We start from the raw sequence: 7,500 nt of genomic DNA, 5'->3' as shown, positions 1-7,500 counted from the left end.
TAATATATACTGAATGTTGAACGGAAATAATGAGAAATTTAAGAAAAGAAAAGGAAACTGCAGCTTTAGCAATTATCAACAACAATATAGGCTATATATATATATATATATATATATATATATATATATATATATATTATATAGTATTATATATATATATATGATTTATATATATAGATATATATATATACATATACATATACATATATTTATTTTAACCCTTCATTTAAATGTGCAAACGATGCTGGAGAATGAATGGGGAGATTGAGTATCGAGAAGGAGGAGAAGATTAAGAAGAAGAATCAAGGCTGATTATATCTCAACAGTATTCAGGTTTGTGTCCTGTCACGGTCGGAAGATTCATGGCTGTACGGTACCATTTTTATCGTCCGTCTTTGGTCTAATGCCAGCAGTCGAATTTTATATTTGGACTTGAGCAAGGTGTAAAACATTTATTGTTTAGTTTAAGAAGAGTACTGTCGTCTTATGGTAATAATGATAATAATAATAATAATAATAATAATAATAATGATAATAATTATTATTATTATTATTGTTATTACAATTATTATTATTTAGATCAGTGGGACTCTCTCTCTCTCTCTCTCTCTCTCTCTCGTCTCTCTCTCTCTCTCTCTCTCTCTCCACACACACACTCCCTCATATATATATATAGATATATATATATATATATATATATATATATATATATTATAAATATAAATGGAAAGAAAGAATTATACAACTGTGAAGTATTTTCATCTCTCTCTCTCTCTCTCGGTCTCTCTCTCTCTCTCTCCTCTCTTCTCAGTCTCTCTCTCTCTCTCTCTCATGCTTTCAGATTGTTCCGTGTTTCTGTTCAGTCAACTGCACAGCAACGATGATTCAACTTGTAGCGGGCCACGATAGTTTTGCTAGGCATGTTAGGTATAACGACCCTAACACTGGAGAACATAAACACAGGCTTTCAGGCAGTAACTCTCAGGAAGTCGCCGTGAAGTTCTGACTCCTGAGTCAGACGATTTACCTTAATTGTTTTTTTTTTAAATTTATTTATTCGTTCATTCATTTTTATAATTTTTAAGGTTGAATAATGTGGATTCGATAAAAATAATATATCAGTATTATGTTACAGTTTATATTTTGCTGTTTACGTGTAGTTAGTGTATATATATATATATATATATCTATATATATATATATGATAACATGATGAAGTAAAAGCACCATCCATATTACCACATTGCAATTTATTTCATCAAGACGACGTTTCGCAGCTCATCTTAGTTGCATTTTCAAGACTGGAAATAGCAAAGATGGCGGTCAGTAATTTGATTACAATGAAATACAAGACTTAGAACAAAATTACTAAAATATTTTATTCATATATATATATATATATATATATATATATATATATATATATCTATATATATATATATATATGCGTGTGTGTGTGTGTGAAGGTGCACTAACGCAACCAAGACCCATAGTAGCCAAGAGCAGAGAAGACGATCTGGAATTTCCATCCTCCATTTGTACCTCGTAACTTAATGTATACCTGACACCCCGAGTGCAACAAGACGCCAGAAGACGTAACTACGTTAACGTTGAAATCGGATGACCGAGAATTGAATGTCTCCAAAAGGGGGGAATCTTCAATTGCATTTGACGTCGAGAGAGAGAGAGAGAGAGAGAGAGAGAGAGAGAGAGAGAGAGAGAGAGAGAGAGAGAGAGAGAGAGGATAGCAGCCACCTCAACTCAGCCAGTTGCACTGGCCATCCATCTTTAAAGGGATTTCTCCATCGGATTAGGATGGCCTTCAGCCAGATATGGTTAATAAACACTTTTTTCTCTTTTTTGTTTTGTTTTGTTTTGTTTACGGGACGTGTGCAAGAGGCGAAATGCGTAAATGGTTGGATCCGAGAGTATTTGAGGGTTTGTATTAAATTCAGTATGAAGGAAATGTTGATTTTTGTATTTGTTCTTGTTTTGAATATAGTTTTAAGGAACTGTTGAAATTATTTCTTGTGTAATTAAATATATGGTATTTGGGCATATTTTCTCTCTTTTCCAATTTTTATTGAAGTCAGTGACTTTGTTCGGAGATACATTTTTTTTTTATAAAATTTTTTTATAGAAGAAAAATCTAGACTGATTCAAAGCCTTGATAAGAAAAAAATATCTGCAAAAAATGCCATTGCCTTCAATAGAAATTAATATGTATTTATTTATTTACTTATATATTTGTTTTTGTTTACTCGACGTGGCCAGAAGGTAGCGGTAGAAGTGTTTAGAAATAGTACTAATTGGTACCTTAGTCTGTATATAATCTGGAATATTTTTTCTATTCTTATACGTTGAATTCTCCGAAAGAATAGATTTCCGTATCCTGTCGTATCTATAATTTACGAACAAATCCTTTTATTTTATTTTGACAAGTATCCTACACGAGGAAGATTTAAAAGTAGAAAACACCATTTATTTGAAATATTAGGCCTATTTTCCATATTAAATTCGCCACGTGTCATTTCACAATGGTTAGGCTTAAACTTAGGCTCGCCAGAGAGCCTCTATCCATTAAAGTTTTGTGACAGTGGGGAGAAAAAAATTTATTTCGGTTATCGTAATGTTGACACTGAGGAAGAGTGAGATTTGTAATGGCAACTTATGTTTTATTCGTGTCAACGTATGAGGGCTTGTGTTGGGTTGAAATAATTCAGTAGTGCTGTACTACCAGTGGGAAAAGCAGTAATGTTTGGTGTAGCCTTTTTAAAGCGATTTTTAATTTATATTTTTAGTGGTTAGTGTTGTAATTTGATGGTGAAAATAGACACCATGACACCGCTTGGTAATGATTTAAAACAGTTTAATCTTAATTCCAGGTATTTTTTTTTTATATAAGGTGTCGCTCATGAAAATAAAAATTATTCCAAAGGTAAGAAAAAAAAATAAAATCCAATCGCTTCAGTCCTTATAGAGTGCATTCCAAATATCTCGTTAAGAGCCAAATTAATCCTAGCTGAATCGGAATAATTAATCTCCACGCAACCGATGTATCGCTTGATCAGTGAAGTCTCTTATGGATCTTATGTATCCCGTATGGATCAGCAATCGCTGCGATTGTATATGGAACTTGTAGATCGAATGAATTGGCTCATTAACGGCCTATTCGAGTTCTAGACAGCAACATGTGTTACTCCACCCAAAAAAAAGAAAAAAATGAAAAAGAAGAGAAAAGGGTTGCCAAATGTACGACAACCAACGGACAGCGCTGTTTGTTTGGCAGCATTGTGATAATATCGAGTTGGATTTTAACGAGGTTGTCCTGAGCGTACTCTTGCAAATTTTTCATTTTTGATTTTTGATTAGATGCTACGTGTGTTTTTTGTATATACGTTTGTATATTTTATTGTTTTTTATTTTGTTTTTTAGATATTATGCGTTTAGTATTGTGGCGTTTGTGCGGTTTTTGCAGAATAAGTTCGTGTGTATTTATTTATGTACGTTAAAATTTCATATGATAAAACGCATGTATTATTTTTCCTGTATAATGGTAGCTTGCAGGTATTGAACTCTTATGTTTAGACTTACCTTCGCCCAGCTTGGGAACAACCCCGCATATTTATGTAATTAAATAGTAATTCCACAGCAATTAAAGAAACGGATTTATTTGTCCTTTCTCTTGTGGTCTCCGCATGTTCCAGAGTAAGCCCATTCTTTTGTAGATTTCTAGCGATAGGCCTATGTAAGCTGATGTAGAACACGGAGAAAAGATAGGCCTACGTATTCATTAAAATCCTAATTAGGTATTTGTCCTTCTTTGAAGAGTAAAGGGGAATTTGTATTTATTTGTAAGTTTTTTATTAGTTTACCTTGCGACATTTAATTTATTTTCAATATATACCTCAATCTTTGCATATTTTAACTGTCAAAAAAAAAAAAAAGGGTCTTGTCATGATGATATTGATGAAGAAGAAGAAGCTCTGCTGATGATGATGAAATTGGAAGGATTTTCAGTTCGAAAAACCAAATGATATTTCGTTCACCGCAGACGAAATCTGCTCCGATTGGCTCCTTTTCATATCTGAAGTTGGTTTTCGAAACTCATCCGCTATTTGCTCGTTTTCCTTAGGCTAGTCTGTGGTTCATATTGTAGATGAGAGAGAGAGAGAGAGAGAGAGAGAGAGAGAGAGAGAGAGAGAGAGAGAGACTGAATCCGAAGCTTCTAGTCATTTCATCCACTTTCTTTCAGAGGTGTTATTGGACGCCAGTTTCAATCTTCTCTCTTAGCGACCATTTTTCAAATGGCGTCCTTTCATCGGCCGGTCGCAATAGCCCGGCTGATTTGGAGGATATATATATATATATATATATATATATATATATATATATATATATATATATATTATATATTATATATATCAGAAATGATGAATTCACCTTAATATATATTATGAAAAAAAAAAAAAATTTCAAACGTGTCAATTCTATTACGTTATGTCTGATGTGGTTATATTGACGTAACTTCCCATAATCAGTGTCATAATTTATTACTAGTTAATAAAGTTACTCGGACATTGCCTCGTAATTACGGGCTGCTCCAGTAGCAAGAGCCCGTGGTGGAATGAGAACACATCAGTCAACAACTAGAATAATTCGGTCTGAATGTATGTGGGAAATTTTGTTTTTCAGTTTTCTTATATGCTCATGGTATTGGTGCTTAATACAGACATTCAAAATGTAGGATCATAATTTTGACTAGTATATATTTCATTATTATTATTATTATTATTATTGTTATGTTTATCATTATTTGCTGTTGTTAATTGATTTTCATTCTTTGTGACGGCTTGAGCTTCATGTGAGAGTTATCGAAATACCTTCTGGAACTCTTGGGTCAGATCCCCAGAGATGGAAATTCACAGCGAAGCCGAACGGCTTCCACAACAAAAACGAGATTGTCGATAAGGACGTGTTGTGATTACGTACCTGTAAGTGAGAATAATTACAGGTTTCTTGGAGTTGCTGTTTTGTGCACCGCTTCTACTGTAGATTGGAGGGACACCGAGAGGGGGGAGGGGTTATGAAAGCATCGGGTGGGACCCTATGGGTGGTTCGGTGCAAACCCCCCCCCCCCCCCCCCCACCACCACCAGTATCTAGTGACGATGACGGTTATTGGTGGTGATGTCGATGTCGACGATGGTGGCGCTGGTAATGGTGGGGATGAAGGAGATGGGTGTCTGTTAAGATTTTGGAGGACCGGTGGTGGTGGTCCCTAACCCAAATTAGTTATGTATTGACGGCGGTGGTGGTGTTGACGTTGTTGATGTTCCAGGTTGAAGGTCAAGGTGGTGTTGGGGGATGGTGAGGTCCTTTGCCCAAGGAGGTGAGTGAGATTATGGGTCGGGAATGGGCACGGGGGTTATTACAGCAACATCCGTCATTTATCTCGAGTTGATGAATGGGGTTGTTATGGCTTTCATCAACAACAACAACAAAAATTTGTTCTGGGGTTGAAGAGGACTCGAATGAAAGAACCTCTCTTGGTCGCTGGGTTGTATTTTTCTGTCCACGCTGAATGATTGGTCCGTTTCCGAAGATAACCCAATTTTGAAACTCTCTCTCTCTCTCTCTCTCTCTCTCTCTCTCTCTCTCTCTCTCTCAGACTCAGAATTGCTATGCGTACTCGCATCCGCGCGTTGATATGAACGGACGAGAAAGAATGAAACTTCTTTACGAAGGAAGAAACACCAAGCAGAAAACTTTATATTTCCTTCCCACCCCCTTATCCCACCCCCAGCCCCCACCCACTCCGCTCCTCAATCCTCACTTCCCCCTCCCCCAGCCGCAGACCGATTTCAATTCTGTCGGTGATTTTCAAGCTTGGGGTATATCTGCCTCTCCGAAACTGTTTACCGAGAGTGGCGCTGGTTTGGAATAGGAAATTCCTTTCTGTGTGAGTGGAAGAGGAAAGAAGGCCTCCGTGCTTTTTCTGCTTGTGGTGCTTGTAGCTCATCGGCCTGTATTTTTTCTTTGATATATCTTTTATGGTCATTTGTTGTTCTCATGCTCATATAGCTATAGAGAGAAAACATAATGCTAATGTCTTGCATTAGTTGGCTCTTGACGGATGAACGAAAATATAATTTAGATTTTTATTTGTTTATTATTATTTAGATTTTTATTTGTTTATTATTATTTGGTCCTCTGTTTGTGCAAATTATTAATGTACATTCTTAATAGATACGGGCGATATAACGAGCATCGTAATTTTCATACCTTGCCAAAAGCTAAAAAAAAATAAAGGAAAAAAACGAATGAAAAATATTTTAGTCCTATACCTGAAAGGAATGAATGCTCACTTCTTAATGAATACTAACCTTCATTTGAATATATCTGGGTATCCATATACAGTATGGGTAAGCACGTCCATTTGTTTGTCAGCATGTATTTTCTTAGGCCTGAATACGTAGGATTTTCATATTTCAAAAAGTCAAGTACGCAGGGTAAACGCATGTACGTACGTATCGTATTTATGCATTACCATGCGTATTTACTTACACGTAGGTTACACATGTGATTATACAATGATTATCCACATAAATTAGGCCATTGTTTATGAGCAATGAATAAAAAAAAATTTTTGCATAGCGGTTATAGTCCCCTTTTTTTCTTTCATACCAAACTTCTCTTCCAGACATTTAATTGCGGATGACAGAACATATCCATGAATCTAGACTTTCTTGAAATCATAGGCTCTTCTTCTTCTCCTTCTTCTTCTACTTCTTCATTGCTGTAGGAAGGGAGTGTCAGACAAAGGAACAGTCTGCAATTTTCGAAACATTTTATCAATTGTAATGTCGGTTCCTGTCTGACCGGAAAATCCGCACAACATCATGGGATGTTAAAACATCATCGGTTGAAATGCTGGAATATGTTGTAGGGCCGAAATGTTAGTTGTAATCGCCCTTTATGCGTTAGGTCTTTTGTTATGTCAGCTACCCCGAGGATAGAAACTGACAGGGAAACAGTCGGACGTATCAGTTAGAATATATAGTGTATCGCATCGTATTAAAAAATGGGGTAGGGTTTCGGATGCGGGATTACTCTGATATAAAAAGGATTAGACCCGAACGTATTGTATGTTATTCCTGTAACACCATGTGTATATTTGTATACACACACACACACACACATATATATATATTATACATTATAAAATGTGTTTATTTATATAAACACACACATATATATTGTAACTACAAAAAAAAAACTTTCTCTCTGGTAAGGATTTACGAGGAGAATATATCAGGAAACAGTGACAACCCACTATAACTTAAAATGTACTTTAATAACAAGTAGTAAGGAAATTAAAGTCACAAACAGAACATTAAACAAAATTACGGACGCTTTACACAATAGCAGACTCGCTATACAGCACGTCATCGAAGACTTCTTCACTAATCACTGCATTTTACAGTATATTTACCAAGTC

The 7,500-nt window shown here is 35.5% G+C and overlaps 1 protein-coding gene across 1 annotated transcript in view; it reads left to right on the top strand.

The window, feature by feature from the left end:
• The window catches only part of LOC135226250 (protein sax-3-like), a 544,101-nt gene that overhangs the window by 20,403 nt on the left and 516,198 nt on the right, over positions 1 to 7,500 (top strand). The gene's annotated exons all lie outside the window — the stretch shown is intronic.

Source organism: Macrobrachium nipponense, chromosome 20 (assembly GCF_015104395.2).
Source record: "Macrobrachium nipponense isolate FS-2020 chromosome 20, ASM1510439v2, whole genome shotgun sequence".
In the NCBI taxonomy this organism is placed as follows: domain Eukaryota; kingdom Metazoa; phylum Arthropoda; class Malacostraca; order Decapoda; family Palaemonidae; genus Macrobrachium; species Macrobrachium nipponense.
This window is presented reverse-complemented; position numbering and strand designations above follow the sequence as displayed.